General features: G+C 38.4%; 2 long non-coding RNA genes across 4 annotated transcripts in view; one reads left to right on the plus strand and one right to left on the minus strand.

Annotated features, from left to right (window-relative positions):
* The window catches only part of LOC116074599, a 130,826-nt gene extending 127,195 nt beyond the window's left edge, over positions 1–3,631 (minus strand). For 2 of the 3 annotated variants that reach the window (XR_004112221.1, XR_004112222.1), the window contains exons 1-2: positions 2,877–3,083; positions 530–612 (exon numbers count right to left, since the gene is read on the minus strand). This is a non-coding gene — a long non-coding RNA (uncharacterized LOC116074599). Of the gene's footprint in view, positions 1–529; positions 613–2,876; positions 3,084–3,610 lie in introns of those variants that run through there. The other variant, XR_004112223.1, reaches the window with a different exon arrangement.
* On the plus strand, positions 2,685–15,824 carry LOC116074598. The gene is made up of 5 exons (XR_004112220.1): positions 2,685–2,771; positions 13,255–13,406; positions 13,590–13,716; positions 15,399–15,473; positions 15,689–15,824. It is a non-coding gene; the product is annotated as an uncharacterized LOC116074598 (long non-coding RNA).
* Positions 15,825–16,476: the final 652 nt, after the last annotated feature.

Below are 16,476 nucleotides of genomic sequence, written 5' to 3' on the forward strand. Positions count from 1 at the left end.
ATGTGAAAAATTCTAATTCTTCATTCTATATATATCCTTTTATCCTGCTAACGCATGCTGTCATATTCTCCTAGTCATTTTAGCTTTTGTTGCTGAGTTCTTACTAGAGGATTAGTATTATGGTCTTTTTTTTCTTGTAGGTTATAATTCTATGAAATTCTATATGTACTGTAAAAGGAGTTCTGGGCTGTGATCTGTTGCAATTTCTCTGGTCCTACAGAGCCTTTTAAGCCTCTAAGTTCAGCCAAATTCTTCTAATTACTTTGTTTCATGAATTTCTTAGGGGTAGAAAACAACCTAAAGCTACAGAGAAGAATCCCAAGTAGGGTCAACTAAGGTTATTTCCTTGAGAGCAGGGGGTAGTCCACTCAGGATTTTCTCAGGGATATACAGAAGCGACTTTCTCAGAGATGACATGAGTAAATCATGATGCTTATAGCTACCCCAAGAGTGCAAGATGCAGAGACTCAACTTTTGATAAATGGCATCGGGCCAACGATTGCAACTTATGGCTTGCTTTATTTGGTACCTTGTCAAAACAGCTGTGCTGGCTTCATGATTGACATCCACTGCTCACTTTCTTTACTCAGGTGTTTTCTGAGACAATGACTTCTAAAGAAGAGATTTCAGTAATAATAAGTATTCAGGATCAAGTGACAAGGGAAGTGTGTGTGTGTGTGTGTGTTGTGTGTGTTACTTGTTTTTCTAAGCAATAACTAAAAGAATCACAAATATATGATATATATATATGTATACATATATATATATCATTCAGATAGGGTAGAAAGAGTGGAATTCCACAGCTATCAATGGGCCTGTGATTGGTAGACTTTGTTTGCTGCCTAAGATTTCCATTATTGTATAGTGTCATTAAGCATAATCTAAAAGGATTAAGAGGTGAGAAGAGATGATAACTTTAATCTGGGATGGCTCCAATGTGTTTTAGTGAAGAAAACACAACGACCCTATTTTCTGCTGCCACATACACTTCTACCCTACCCTGCAGCTACCCTGGTAGATTTGAGGCTCTACTGGTACTGGGACACACCACATTCATTTTATTTCTGAGAGGCCACTGTTATCATTTAATATGAACTTTGCCCTTCTGAGCACTCTATACTTGCAAAGCTTTCCCAACTCTTTAAACCTTTAGTCTACATTGGGAAGGAGGTCCAAGCATAGTCAGAGGCCAGAGCCCAGTCAGGGACATACCCCTGCACAGCTGCATCTGAACTGACACAGGGACAAAGGAACCCCGACAGTGATGTCTCAGTACAGGAAGGACAATCATGGATCTATTCTCAGACACATGAAGGAGAGAAAACCATTGGCGCCAAACGAGTGCCACCAGCTAACTCTCCTTCCTGCTCATGTCAGCCCACACACAGCTGTGACAGTACAGAGTTGGGAGCTCACAGCTGGCTTAGCTTGAGTCACATCCACAGGCTTTTTTTTTTCCTGCTCTTATTTTGACTGTGCATATCTCTCCTTCCCTTTTATCTTGTATTAGGAGAAGTACAAGGCTCTGAGCAGAGTCTCTTTTCTCTTACTGATTAGATCAGACATGTAAATAAACACATCTGTTTGGCGAGGGCTCAAGCAAAACCTTAAATAGCAGCGCTGCCTAAAAGACACCATGGAGCTCTTCTAAAGAATTATTACAATTAAGGCATCTCATGACAAGGCAGCCTTCGTACAGCTAAGAGAACAAAAACAACACATGGACGGAGATATCGTTTGGCAAACCCACTTTCTCCCTTCTGCATGTATGAAAACCGTTGTCGCTTAGAAAGCCATCGAAATGCAGCAATTGCATATGGTAGTGGAGTAAATCCATGTTCTCAAACTAGGCACCATGGAGAAAATTGCACTTCCTGGAAATGACAAGTCTCTCTAAAGCAGATAAAATCATGGTAAAAGAGTCTGCCTTGGAGAATTCGAGTTGGTGTTATGAATTTCTCTTCCTAGATTTCTCTGTCATAGTTCATAAAATTCACTGTCAATATTAGAGATAGATGATAGATACATAGATAGGTAGATGATATATGATAGAAAGATAGATAGATAGATTTTTTATTTGTGAAAAATGTCTTTTAATGTTTTCCATTGAATATTTACCAGTCCATAGAAGATTGTTAGCTAATTATATTTCTTTAAAAGGTGACTATCTTTTTTTAATGCTTGGAAAAGGACCACCTGCCCAACATAATAGCAACAATATAATCCACACTTATACAACATAATTTGCCATCTATCAGACACTTTGAAAATGTGATTTTCCTTTTTCCATGTTTAGGCCAGGAGCAATGTCATCTAGAGTATGAAGCAGTTTCCCCATCCTGTGGCTGTGTTTTTCAGTCAGCAGGGCTGCCAAGCCAGGGGGGATCACTCGTTCATAGAGCTAGGCTTTGTCATCTGGAATTAGCTGAAGACAGCCTTAGACACACAGCACTGTCCTGAGCACTACCTATCGGTTTTTTTTTTTTGTTTTTTTGGTTTTTTTTTAAACAGTCAGTTGTCCTTCTAAAGTCCACTGTTCCTGATGTGAAGATAAAAAAGCAAGACTCCCCCAGCCAGCCAGGCTTCCTAGACTAGTTCGCACCAGGCATCTTGTCTACTTTGCTCAGGGCTGAGTCATGCTCCTTGTTTACATTGTCTTCCGTGTTACAGCCTTCAGAGGGTGCGCATGCTGTTCCCACTGAAGCCCGAGGCCTACCCCCCTCTTCTCCATCTGGCCAATCTGCACTCCCAAGGCCCTGAGTCTTCCCTGGGTAAGGCTTAACTGATACCAAGTGGAAATGTGTGTGGCTGGCTTTTCAGAGCACTCAGAATATCCTACAGGGACTGTCTTACTTTTGTTGAAGGTCATACTATACCAACAGTGGTGATGTGTGAATGTCACTCTTCTTGCCTTCCCTGGGTTTTAGATATTGGCCAGTCTTTCCAGTCTGATTTTAGAGTTACTCCTCAGGAAGGCCATTCTTGGAGGTTCAAATTGGTTCTTAGTTCTTAGTTAATGTTAACTAAGTTGACTTAGTTCATCCTGTTAAATGTCCCCTAATCTATGTTTCCTTTCTGTAAGACTGCATTTGTTGGTTTTTTTACACTGTTTGGATTTCTCAGAACCTTAAGTTCTTTGGCTTTGCGGGGGGGCGGGGGGGGGACCATCTTGCTAACAGTTACATCACAATACCAGAAGCAGTGTCTGAAATCTGTAAATTCTCAGCTGCCTGAGAATATGAAGTAAACAACCGACTCTTCTAGAGATTTGGAGTAATATTACTTTTAAAACTTTTTTTTACGTATTTGATTATTTTATGAATGAAAGTGTTTGCCTGCATGAACAAATGTTCACAATACATGTGACTGGTCCCTACAGAGGACAGAAAACATTAACATACCCCCTGGGACTGAAGTCATAGACAGCTTAGAGTCATCCTTAGGGTACTGGGAATCAAACCTGTGTCCCCTGGAAGAGCAGCCAGTGCTTTTAACCACTGAGCCATCTCTCTAGTCTGTGGACTATATATTAATTTATCTATTACCAACCAAGTCAGTGAGCCAATATTTTTTTCTATTACTTGGTTTCCAGTTGGCTGGAACCAAATACCTGACAGGCAGCAGCTTCAAGTGAGGAGTGATTTGTCTTAACTTGTGGCTTAGCGGGGAACAAAGTACATTATGACAGAAAGACATGATGGCAGCGGAGTGACAGGTAGGTATGTGGCATCTGCAATCATGAAGCAGAGAGAGATGCTTTTATACTACTGGATTTCTTCATCTGCCCGTTGTATTTAGTCTGGGACCTCAATCTATGTGTTGATGAAAACATTCAGGTCTTTCCCTGTCAGTTAACCTTTTGAACACTCCGGCATAGCATGCCCAAAGCTGTGTGCTTCTGTATGTTTCTTTATGGTATATGTTTTTTTACAGTATCAAAATCTACTTCTTTTATAGCTTGATTCTCTAAGAAAGGATGGAATAGAGTTTCTTAAAAAATTGTTAAGGATCACAGATGTGAGCATTACAAAACATTAAAAATAAAATAAACTTAACAAAATTTCTTTTTAATTAGAAGTAGCTCAGAAATCTTGTGCTAATGTCAAAAGAAATTACTCTGATGAATGCCCAACAGGTAAACAAAAGCCAGGATGCATTCATCTTTGTTATCCAGCCTAGAAAATTGAAGTCCCAGGTAACTCAAGGTAATTTAAGAGCTTTTGCTTTAGTTTTCTTTTTCGGTGTTATTTTTTACTTGTACTTGCATATATTAAAAATAATCAATTAGTCATAGTCAACATTTATGTACACAGACCATATTAGGCAGTGAAGGGAATGGCAAAAGGAACAGGAGGGAGACAGATGGCCCCGCGCAATATACATAATAAAATATCATGCTCTGCTCTGCCTTATTGAGTCATATGCATTCAGTCTGTAGCACTGGGTGTTCTTTTGCATGGATGTGGCTCCTTGGCTTAAAGTTCCGTTAACAGCAGATTGCCAGTTCCAAGCTGGCGGCCTCCTTTTTCTCCTCTCATTCCTTTGGAGAGTCTAACCCATGGGAAGTGTGCCTCATGAATGCCTTAGGCAGCTCTTTTAAGCTAAGCCCTTCTCCATAGCACCTTTGTCCTTTCTCATTCAGTTTGTACACTCACAGATTATGTAGGTACTGAGCACCAGTTCAAGATCTCTATTAGACCCAAAGATGTAGAGCAGAGAGAGATCAAGAGAGACAAAATCCCCATCTCTGAGGAGCTGTACTAAGGATGTGGCATTTGTGGTTAAGGATTCTGAGCTGTACTGAGGGTGTAGCATAGGGGGCGGGGTAAGGATTCTGAGCTGTACTGAGAGTGTAGCATAGGGGGCGGGGTAAGGATTCTGAGCTGTACTGAGAGTGTAGCATGGGGCTGAGTACTGGAAACACTACTGAATGAGAAGATGAGCTGTACTGAGGGTTTAGCCTAGGAGGAAAGATGTAGTGATGTGTTAAAGGTGTAGCATGGGGGTGAGGATAGAGAGATTTCCTGAGGACGCAGCATGTTTTAAGGATGGGGAGCTATACTGAAGGTGTAACTAGGGTGAGGATGCAGCATACAAACCACTGAAGAATGGATATGAAATGTTATCTAGTGAAAGTGTTGTGGAAACCTACACAGCGGGTCAGAGTGGTAGAAACTGACAAGGATGAAGCCTAAGCCAATGTAACATGACACGAAAAGAACATTTAAACAGAAAACGAGCTGATATTAAGGAAACGTTTATTTGTCCAGATAGGACATGAGTGACAGGTAAAAATAATGATCCATTCATAAGCTTGAGTTACTTACAGGACCATGGTTAAGCAGTTAGTTATAGGAATATGAATAACTTACAAATGGTAGTACTGCTGAATAAAATCTGTCTCTGTTTCTCTATCTATCTATCTATTTATCTATCTGTCTGTCTATCTATCTATCTATCTGTCTATCTATCTATCTATCTATCTATCTCTTTCTCCACTCATTCTCTTTCTCTTTCTCCCTTTCTCTGTCTGTCACTAACATAATAAATAAATAACCCTGATTATAAACGCCTGGGAAAATGCGTTGCCTCATGAGCATTTGAAGAAGGCAGGAGATGTGTCTAGAGAATAGCATTCTATGATATAATGAAAAAGATAAACCTTTTTCAACATTTGACTGTGCCACACATTTACTACCGTCATGGAAAGCTTGTTAACCACTTAAATTTCATAGTCATATAGTGGGAATCCTTGGAGCACTGAGAAAGAGAGTGATGCAATCTGACTTGTGTTTTAATATTGCATTTCTGGCTACTCTGCAGTACAGGCAACAGAGCATTCCAAACAGAAGCTGAGACCCCGTGGATGATATTGCAGCAGAGGAGGTGGGAAAACACAGGTGTCAAGAAGTGGTCAAACTTTTTATTGACAATTGAAAGTAGAGCCAGAAATAACATTTATTTTATGTTTGTATATGAGTCACAAGGGTAAAAGAAAATCAGGGTGACTTCTAAGTCATTGCTCTGCAAACGGTAAATAGTGAGCAGTCATAAGATGTGAATGACTAGGGAAGAAGCTAGAACAGTGCTCTCTGGAGCAGATGTTCTATAAACACTAATTTGGCAATTTAAATACAGAAACAAGTACAAATTAATACACTGTAAGCTGCTAGGATGGCAAATGCTCACCCCCAAATTCAAAATCTGTGGCAATTTAGACAGTGCCAATGGTAATAAGAGTAAACGTTAGCAGAAAATGACATCCCAAGAAAAAATCACCTTTAGAAAATACAACTGGAAATTATTTCAGACAGTAAGAGGACACCAGGTTCAAATTCCCCAGATTCTGAGAGTTCCTATATTGATTCAAAAATGTTTAAGGTTGTTTCCTGAAAAAATGAGCTATGGGTTTTTGCTTTCAAATTTGGGATGTTGTTTGTTCTTAGGGTCTGGCTAATCTCAAATGGGAGATGTACCTTAGCTTTCTAAGTAACAGAGATTGCAGATGTACCAAAATAGCAATGGTCTTAATCCAATCACCTCTTGCTTCTTTAGTAGAGGGCATTACTGTTTAGCATTAGGATCTCCTAGCTCCATGTAATCTTGATTTCAGGGAAGTTAGACTGACAAGTTAAATCATCTTTATTAATTGTCACGATGTTAATCAGTCGAGAACTTCAACTTGACCTCTATGTAGCACTCAGACATGATGAAGATCAGTTGCTGTGATTTCTTAATAACGTAAATATCCATTCTGTCATGGCATGCTTTTGAAATTCATCTCAGAGTTTAATAGTGATACCAGCCCCTTAATCAGTAAGGGCTGATTAATACGTCCTTTCTTATATCCACATGGCTCATTTGCAGTAGGTTAAATTTGTTTCATTTATGGAGCTATAGGGGTTTGGGTATTTCTGATTCTCTTTCATTTTTGCTTTTTTCAATAAAAAGTTTAAAACCTAAGAAATGTGCACTAGTCCATATGATATTTTAGCCACTTGAATCTAAGAATGTAGATATTTGTGGCCGTTTGAATAAGAATGGCCCTCATAGAGTCATATATTTGAATGCCTAGTCACCACAGAGTGGAACTCTTTGAAAAGATTACAAGGATTAGGACATATTGCCTTGTTGGAGGAAGTGCAAGTTCTAATCTCCTAATACCTCTCTCTCTCTCTCTCTCTCTCTCTCTCTCTGTCTCTCACTCACTCTCTCTGTGTCTCTCTCTGTGTCTCTCTCACTCTCTCTGTGTCTCTGTGTCTCTGTGTCTCTGTGTCTGTCTCTGTCTCTCTCTCTCTCTCTCTCTCTCTCTCTCTCTCTCTCTCTCTCTCTCTCTCTCTCTCTCTCTCTCTCTCTCTCTCTCTCTCTCTCTCATAGATCTGCATGGAGCTCTCAGCATCTGCCTGCATGCTGCCATATTCCCCACCATGAAAATAGACTAAACTTTGGAATTGTAAGAAAGCCCCCAATTAAATATTTTCTTCTATAAGGGTTGTCCTGGTCATTGTGTTTCTTCAATGCAATAGAACACTTACTAAGACCATATCAACTAAAGACATTTTTAGAAGGAGTCAATGATTAAACACTAGGATGATAAACATCATTCCCCTGGTAGAATATTGTTGAGAATGGGAAGTTGGGGGAAATTTCTTTTTCTGTGTATCTGTAAGATTTAAAAGTTCCACCTTTAAAGTAGTCAGTGAATCCCACCATTTGATAACAAAAAGAGGCACAATCATCTTATAACGATCTACCACTGGATTTCACACCGTTATAACTAAAGAATTTCCACTCTTCTATGTAAGGTTTACTGACCAGTCCCCATATCAAAAGCAGTTATGCAGAGGATGATTATAAAGCACACCATAACATGAAAGTCAGGGATGCTGCTCTTCCTCCTGGGACTATGAAAGCAAATTAATGGCTACTTCCAGAAAGCACTTCTGTGGCAAGAAACTAGGAACCCTTCAAAGATAGGCAGAGTCACATTTCCTTCTGGAACAGTTAATAAGGTCTGTTTTCTGTTCCCATATTTCTCCTGGTTTGCTTTCAGATGCTGAGACAAGGGACTGAGGTACATATTTTACATACCAAAGCAGACCTGCCCTCCAGGTTCTCCCAGCATCCCTCAGTCCCTTGGGCCTTTTATACATTATTTTTAGACAATTTTCTGTTGACTTTTATTAAAGCTGTGCCATAATATGTTTAAGTTCATTTTTCCCATTGAAATTTTAATTTGAACTATGTCTTTGACTACTTTGAGTGTAGCTTTACTGTCTGCAAGTTTGACAGTTACATATGATGGCCTATTTTTATCACATTAAATATTTAAAATATCTATTGCTTATGTTTAGAAGTTAATGTTCAGAAGATATATAAAACTGATAGAAATATATTACCAAGAGACAAACTTAAGACATCTGTGTCAGGACCAGGAAGATGACTCAACAAGGACACACACACTCTTGTCATCCAAGCGTAATGACATTCTAAGTTCAGTTCCTAGAACATATATGTAAGTATAGAAAGGAGAGCCAATTGCATAAAGCTGTTTTCAATATATGTGCAATGGCGTAGACATTTGCATACACACAGCTTTGGCCTTCACTTATCATAATCATCATCATCATCACCATCATGATATTGATAACATTACCAACAAAATATTCAACGGACTTAATTTTCATTAAATCATAAATACCATTGACTATACAAGGCTCATTCCCTTCATGTTCTATTGAAGTAAATAACATGGGGCTGCCTAAACTATTGTTTATTACATAAACCTTAGCTGAAAAGAAATGAAATACGGTGTCTTAGTTAGTGATCTAGTACTCTGAAGACACACCATGAGCAAACTCTTATTTAAAGTGAAGCTTTGATTAAGGGTTTGCTTACAGTTTAGGAGCCCGCATTAAGCAGGAAGAAGGTAGTCATGATGCTGGAACAGTAGCTTAACATCCTAATCTGCAAACAGCAGGCAGTCTCCAACAAGATCACATGTCCTCCAAGAATACCATACCTCCTCCAACAGGACCACATCTCCTCTAATAGAAACACGCCACCTCCAACAAGGCTAACAACGCCTAATGCTTCCCAAACAGTTCTACTAGCTGGGGACCAAGCATCCAAACATATGAGCCTGTGGAAACTATTCTCATTTACACCACCACATATCAGAAATGTCATTTTTTAAAATAAGGACGTAGATAATAAAACATTGGCATAATCATAGCAAAAAAAAAAGAAAAGTGAGAATGGAAATTCTATACATGCAGAAGATTGTATGAAAAACAATTATCAAATATGAGCTACTGTCTACAAAACTGAATTGGAATAAGTTCATTTAATTTTTTTGTTAAAACATGAATAGGTTCATAAGCCATGAGTCAACTTGAAAATATAGTCAAGCATCTGCTGCATCAATGTCCTATTATTACTGTAAAACAGGACATTTTTGCCACATTTTCTACACAGAAATAATCATTTAAACTCAAACTAATGGTTATATCACTTAAAGGAAAATATAAAGTATGGTCTGGAGTCTTCTCTACCTGGAATTGTTCTTCCAAGGAAAGAATGAGCCAGAATTAGCTCTTCTCCAAGCAAGAAAGACACTCATTTTTCAAGGGTTTTGTGAAAGAATTAGGCGAATGTCATTTTTTACCTAGTGGCAAAGAGTTTAAGCTGTCAAGGTCCATATTTTTAATAAGATATGCCTGGAAATTAGGATATGTTTATTTCTGCATGTTTCTGTACAATGGAGGGCAGTTCTGCTATCTACTGTACCACCAATGCCTCAGCTATCTTATCTCTACTGTACCATGATATAAATAACATATATAAGAAGTCAGCATTTTAAAATAACCTTAATTAAATACAGCTGTGTGTCTAAATGATGAACAGCCTTAATTTTCAATAAAATTATAAAATATGTACAAGGACAAAACTCAAAATAATTTTTATGCATTCACAAAAAGATCACTGGATCAATTTTGAAATCCATTACTAAGGGAAAATCTCATTAAAATGTGGGTCTAGTTATGAGTCTTCACTCTCATAGCTAGTCTCTCACTAAGGCATTGTGTATATAAGCATTAATTCTAAATATGAGCACTAATGACAAAAATGATAACTACGTTTTCTACAAACATAATTGATTCACTCTTAATCAGAAAAACAGGGCAACTAAATAAGCAAATAAAATATGATAACAAATTGAAAAGTAAAATCACATTTTAAAATGTTTATATGCTTTTTTTCTTTGATATGTTCTTTACTTACATTTCAAATGTTATCCCCTTTCTCAGTTTCTCTCCCTCCCAGAAATACCCTATCACATTCTCCCTCTCCCTTCTTCTATGAGGGTGTTCCTCCACTCACCTACCCACTCCCACCTCCCCGCCCTCAATTCCCCTACACTGGGACATCTATCAAGCCTTCATAGGACCAAGGACCTCTCCTTCAATTGGTGCATGACAAGGCATCATCTGCTACATATGCAGCTGGAGCTATGTGTGTTCCTTTGTTGATGGCTTATTCCCTGGGAGTTCTGGGGGATCTGGTTGGTTGATATTGTTGCTCTTCTTATGGGGTTGCAAACCCCTTCAACTCCTTCAGTCCTTTCTCTAACTCCTCTATTAGGAACCCCATGCTCAATCCAATGGTTGGCTGCAAACATCTACCTCTGTATTTTTAAGGCTCTAGCAGGGCCTCTCAGGAGACAGCCATGTCAGGCTCCTTTCAGCATGCACTTCTTGGTATCCACAATAGTGTCTGGGTTTGGTAACTGTGTATGGGATGAATTCCCAGGTGGGAGAGTCTCTGGGTGGCCTTTCCTTTTGTCTCTGCTCTACACTTTATCTCCATATTTGCTCCTGTGAGTATTTTGTTCTCCTTCTAAGAAGGACCGAAGTATTCACACTTTGGTCTTCCTTCTTATTGAGCTTCATGTGGTTTGTGAATTGTATCCTGGGTATTTGGAGCTTTTGAGCTAATATCCACTTATCAATGAGTGTATACCATGGATGTTCTTTAATGATTGGTTACCTCACACAGGATGACATTTTCTAGTTCCATCCATTTGCCTAAGAACTTCATGAATTAATCATATTTAATAGCTGAGTATACTCCATTGTGTAAATGTACCACATTTTCTGTATCCATTCTTCTGTTGAAGGACATCTGGGTTGTTTCCAGGTTCTGGCTATTATAAATAAGGCTGCTATGAACATAGTGGAGCATGTAGCTTTATTACATATTGGAGCATCTTCTGGGTATATGCCCGGGAGTGATATAGCTGGGTCCTCAGGTAGTACTATGTCCAATTTTCTGAGGAAATGCCAAATTGATTTCCAGAGTGGTTGTACCAGCTTGCAATCCCACCAGCAATGGAGGAGTGTTCCTGTTTCTCCACAACCTCTCCAGCATCTGCTGTCACCTGAGTTTTTTATCCTAGCCATTCTGACTGGTGTGAGGTAGAATCTTTGATTTCCATTTCTCTGATGACTAAGGATGTTGAACATCTCTTTAGGTGCTTCTCAGCCATTCAGTATTCTTCAGTTGAGAATTCTTTGTTTAGCTCTGTTCCCCATTTTTTAATAGGGTTATTTGGTTCTCTGGAGTCTAACTTCTTGAGTTCTTTGTATATATTGAATATTAACCCTCCTATCGGATATAGGATTATTGATAAAGATCTTTTCCCAATCTGTTGGTTGCCATTTTGTCCTATTGACAATGTCCTTTGCCTTAGAGAGGCTTTATAATTTTATGAGGTCCTTTTGTCAATAGTTGATCTTAGAGCATAAGCCATTGGTGTTCTGTTCAGTAATTTTTCCCCTGTGCCCATATGTTCGAGGCTCATCACCACTTACTCCTCTATTTGTTTCAGTGTATCTGGTTTTATGTGGAGGTCCTTGATCTACATAACAAATAGAAAAACAAAAACACATTTTAAAATGTTTATCTGCTGAAAAATAAGTAAAACAGAGTGAGATAGGAAAAGGATGGAAACCAATTAGTCAACTAGGAATCTATTAGAAAAAGAAAATGAGTCATTAAACTGAATAATTAAGCCAAATGCTGTCTTATCTACAAAATTTAAAAAAAAAAAAAAGGAGTTACGAATATTTTAAAAACTATAAGATGAAACAGGAAAAAAAACTACTTTAGAAAAAAATTAAAATACCTGCTTACCTGAAGAAATTTATCAGACTTTATTCAGAAGCATAGGAAAAAATACAAATTGTGGGACAGTCTTATGTATATAAAGATAAATTCTTTCATACATTAACCTGTAGATCTATTTCAATTTCAGTAAGCATATCAATATTTTCAGTGAATTAATAAAAATTACCCTAAAGTTCCATGGGTATCCAGGGAAAAGAGAGAGAATTGATACTTCTGACTTTAAAGCATCATAAGAATTTATCACAACTAAGAAAATATAAATCTTTTAATACAAATAGTAACACACATACAAAATACATTCATCCAAAAATAAAAGGTTTTCCAAGTTCACACAGAAGAAAGAAATAACACATCAAGTTGGTAAACACTTCAGAAAGAAGATAATTAGATTCCTGACTCATCCATACCCTAAAATAAATTGTATAATAACTAAAATACTATATTATGACCTGGAGAGGTAGCCTGGCAGTTAAGACCAGTTGCTGCTCTTGCAGAAGGAATTCAAGTTAGGTTTCTAGACCGTGTTGAACAACTCACAATTTCCTGTAACTCCTGTTCCAGGGGATCCAATCCCTCTGGGTGAACTTGCGTCCATGTGGGCACTTGTGTGGGTGTTTGTACACACACACTTAAAAATAACAAAATAGCCGAGCAGTGGTGGCACACGCCTTTAATCCTAGCACTTGGGAGGCAGAGGCAGGCGGATTTCTGAGTTCGAGGCCAGCCTGGTCTACAAAGGACAGCCAGGGCTACACAGAGAAACCCTATCTTGAAAAACCAAAATAAATAAATAAATAAATAAATAATTTAAATTAAAAGTAAGACCAAGTGTTATAGATGCACAGGGATGCATATCTACTGGTTACATCACATTGTATAATTTTATACAGTACAGTGGGGGAGATCTGAAGAGGATTAGAATGTTCCTGCTGATGTACTGTCAAGTCACCCTCTCAGTCACCAGGAGAAGGCAGTAGGAAGCACATTTGGCTGCAGTCAGACATTTTAGGACGATCCTACAAAGATTCATCAGCTTTGTTATTCCTTTTTCCCTCACTCTGCCAGCTTCTACCTCAGTTGCCTCTCTAAATCATGGAATCTGTGAATCTACATTTAGCACACTGAAACAGAAGGAGATTCGTGTCATGTCATTCTTGGACCAGGTGATACCCTAGCAACCAGGATGTTGGAGATCCCCCACATATCTCCACGAACAGGTGACCGCTCTTTTACTTGGCCTATGCAGGGTGCTGTAAGGTACAGGCCCAGCTGCCCAGCTGCCAAGATGCTCAGCTGGCACTTTTGAATGGCACCCAGCAGAGAGCACCCCTAGCTCCTTTCATTAGGTATCTGCATGTTCCCTAGGGGCCTCTTACATGTCTTTCTTCCTTCCCTCACAGGAGCCCAGGGAAGAAAGCAGAATAATAATGCTCTCGATCATCCTCTCTTCTTTATCTAAAACATGATTCCTTCCTATGTTTGCTCAGCATAGACCACAGCCTTCTTTGCTGCATGGGAAAAGAAATGGTAAGTGGAATGTTCTGAGCTTTAATTCTGCAGACACGTTTGACTCTAGCATCCTTTACCTATTTAGATGAGAATGAATATCATGTCATGTAAATTTATGATGATCACAAAACATAGATTCTATTTGTTACCACAGGACATTAGGGTACATCATTACTATTACAGATATAAATACAAACAGTATTAAAGAGACAATTATAAACAGACACACAAGTGATAGCAGAAGTTTGCCTGGAGGCAATGCATGTCTGAATATATTAATAGAGGTTAAACGGATTAAGTATTTCACACTTATCCAATATTTATTTCATTCATTTTAAAGTGTGATTCCCTCCCCTCCAAGTCCACTGCTATCCAGGTCATCTGATTCATCTGGATAACAATTTATGATCCAAGAGGGTCTAAAAGATTGTTTCATAGTGTAAGCTTGCCTCATTCATGAGTGTAGCTTAAGTCCAGATTTTAAAAACAAACAAACAAACAAACAACAAACTCTTTTTTGAGGAGAAAGAACAGACTGAATCAGAGTTAGCACAATTACATTTCAGTTAAGAAAATAGAATCAGAAGAGCAAAGTATCACTGTATTACCAAATATGAAGGTTCCTGGGCCTTGAGCAGCATTCCAGGATCCTTTCCATTCTCTCCCTGCACAAGGATCAAAAGCCTCCTCATATAAGGCAGAATAAATTATGCACACATTCCCAAGGTAGAAGAATGGAGAAGTGACATTTTTTTAGAATGCTCCTATGCACACCTCGGCTTTAAATTGATTGTGTTTGATCAGAGCAGTACACCGATTATAAATCTTACTCTCCCTGGTGATGAAGAAGAAATTTTGATTGACCCTGCATACCAGCCACAAATTCAAAGCCACAAGCATTATAGGCAGTTATATTAAATGGCCAACAACAGTGGGATAGGCCAATCATAAGTCAGCAATCTTCAGACCCCAGAGTGCTGATTTAGCACAGAAAACTTTCCTGTTGTGTTTCAAGAATCATCATCTTTTCCTGTCTGAATAATTTCATGTTTTAGAGGAAATATCCCAAGCCTACATCTCAGCATACCCAATGATGTTGAGAACTAGCTCAATCCTTTACAGTTTCAAACCTTTAACCTCAAGATTCCCAGAGGACTTTGCTTATAAGAAAAATAAGTGGAAACCAAGAAATAACTTAGGACTCTGACTTTCAGGGACTTTGAATTCACAAGTGCTTAGAAAACTTTAGTCTATAAACAACTGGTATCCAGAATAGAGAATGCAGACCAAGAAACCACCAAGGACGAGGTGTTCTTACATTAGAAGACCCCAGGTTACATGTGAAGTATACTGAAAGTAGTACAAGACTATACTCTGCATCTCCAATCCACCCTGCCCAGACCTGACTGCAAAGGTATAAGTAGAAAATTTTAATGTAAAAGAGTCACAAAATTATTCACTTTCTCTTATAAGGAGATTAATCTAATTCTTATAACTTTGGGGAGTGTGATGGTTAATAATACTCATCAACATAAAGGATGTAGAATCATTTAGGAGATGTGTTTGTGAAGATGTTTCTCCGTTTAGGTTAACTGAGTTGAGGAGACATAATCTAACTGTAGATGCATTATACCAAGTATTCTGGGCTGAATACAAAGAAGAAACAAACTGAACACAAAAATCTATCACTCTGCTTCTAGACAGTGGATGCAATGTGACCAGCTGCCTCATACTGGATGCCTACCCTACAATGATGGACTGTACATCCACAAACTGTGAGCCAAAACAACCCCTTCCTTCCTTTAATTGCTTTTGCCAACTATTTTGATATTTTATCACAGCATTTTATAGAGTTTGCTTCAGTTAATTTCCACTACTCAAGTGGTGTGACAAACCATGTGTGTTTATCAATCACAATAATTCCACATGCCATGTTGCATTTAAACCAATCACATTTAAATAAATGAGTAATTCTCTTTCATCTTGTCAGGACTTGAGACCGCCTGTGGATAAATCGCATTTTTGGATGCCTTGAAGAAAATGGGTTTTAAAACAAGGAATCATATAATTACAAAGTATTTGAAGTTTGGAAAGAGCAGGCTGGGATCTGAGAAGTGACCAACAAATTCCACACAACTAAACCAAAAGACTGCTGATTCTTCACCACTAGAAGGAAAGCTGTAAGAGACCACCAAAAATACTGTGACTCCAACAACATTCTGCTATGGCAACCACTTGGGAAACAAGAAGTTTGCTGCTGCTGTGGCCAGGGCCACCTTAGCTACTAGTATGAGCTGGACTTGTACAACATCTGATAGTGACTAAATTGAGCAACCAGGAGCAGAATATAGAAGTTACAATGCCAACCCAGGATCTAATTGGATATAATACTCAGAAAAGAAACAACTGATCAAAGCAATTAGGAGAACATCCATGGCCTAACATTTATTTGCTCATCCATCACTCTACTACTCTTAGGCTTTGAAGAGAAGGCCAGAGCAAGAGAATTTATGTATATGGGAATCCTTCTCAATGAAGGTTAAGCAGCTGACAGGATCTGAGGAAAATTGCAGCAAGCATACACATTCCAAGGTTTTGTATTCCTTAAAAATCTAGAGCCTTCAAATGGGAGAAGCCAGCAGACAAAGCTAAACTAATGGGCTTCCTTTTTATCCCTAGTTCCTTCCCCCCCCAAAATCACTTTCAAAGATTTATAAAATGTCAAAGAGGAAGAGAAAAACTTATTAATGTTATCTGAATCAAATTAAGAATTGCTAT

The sequence above is a fragment of the Mastomys coucha genome, unplaced genomic scaffold (genome assembly GCF_008632895.1).
Source record: "Mastomys coucha isolate ucsf_1 unplaced genomic scaffold, UCSF_Mcou_1 pScaffold3, whole genome shotgun sequence".
Lineage (NCBI taxonomy): Eukaryota > Metazoa > Chordata > Mammalia > Rodentia > Muridae > Mastomys > Mastomys coucha.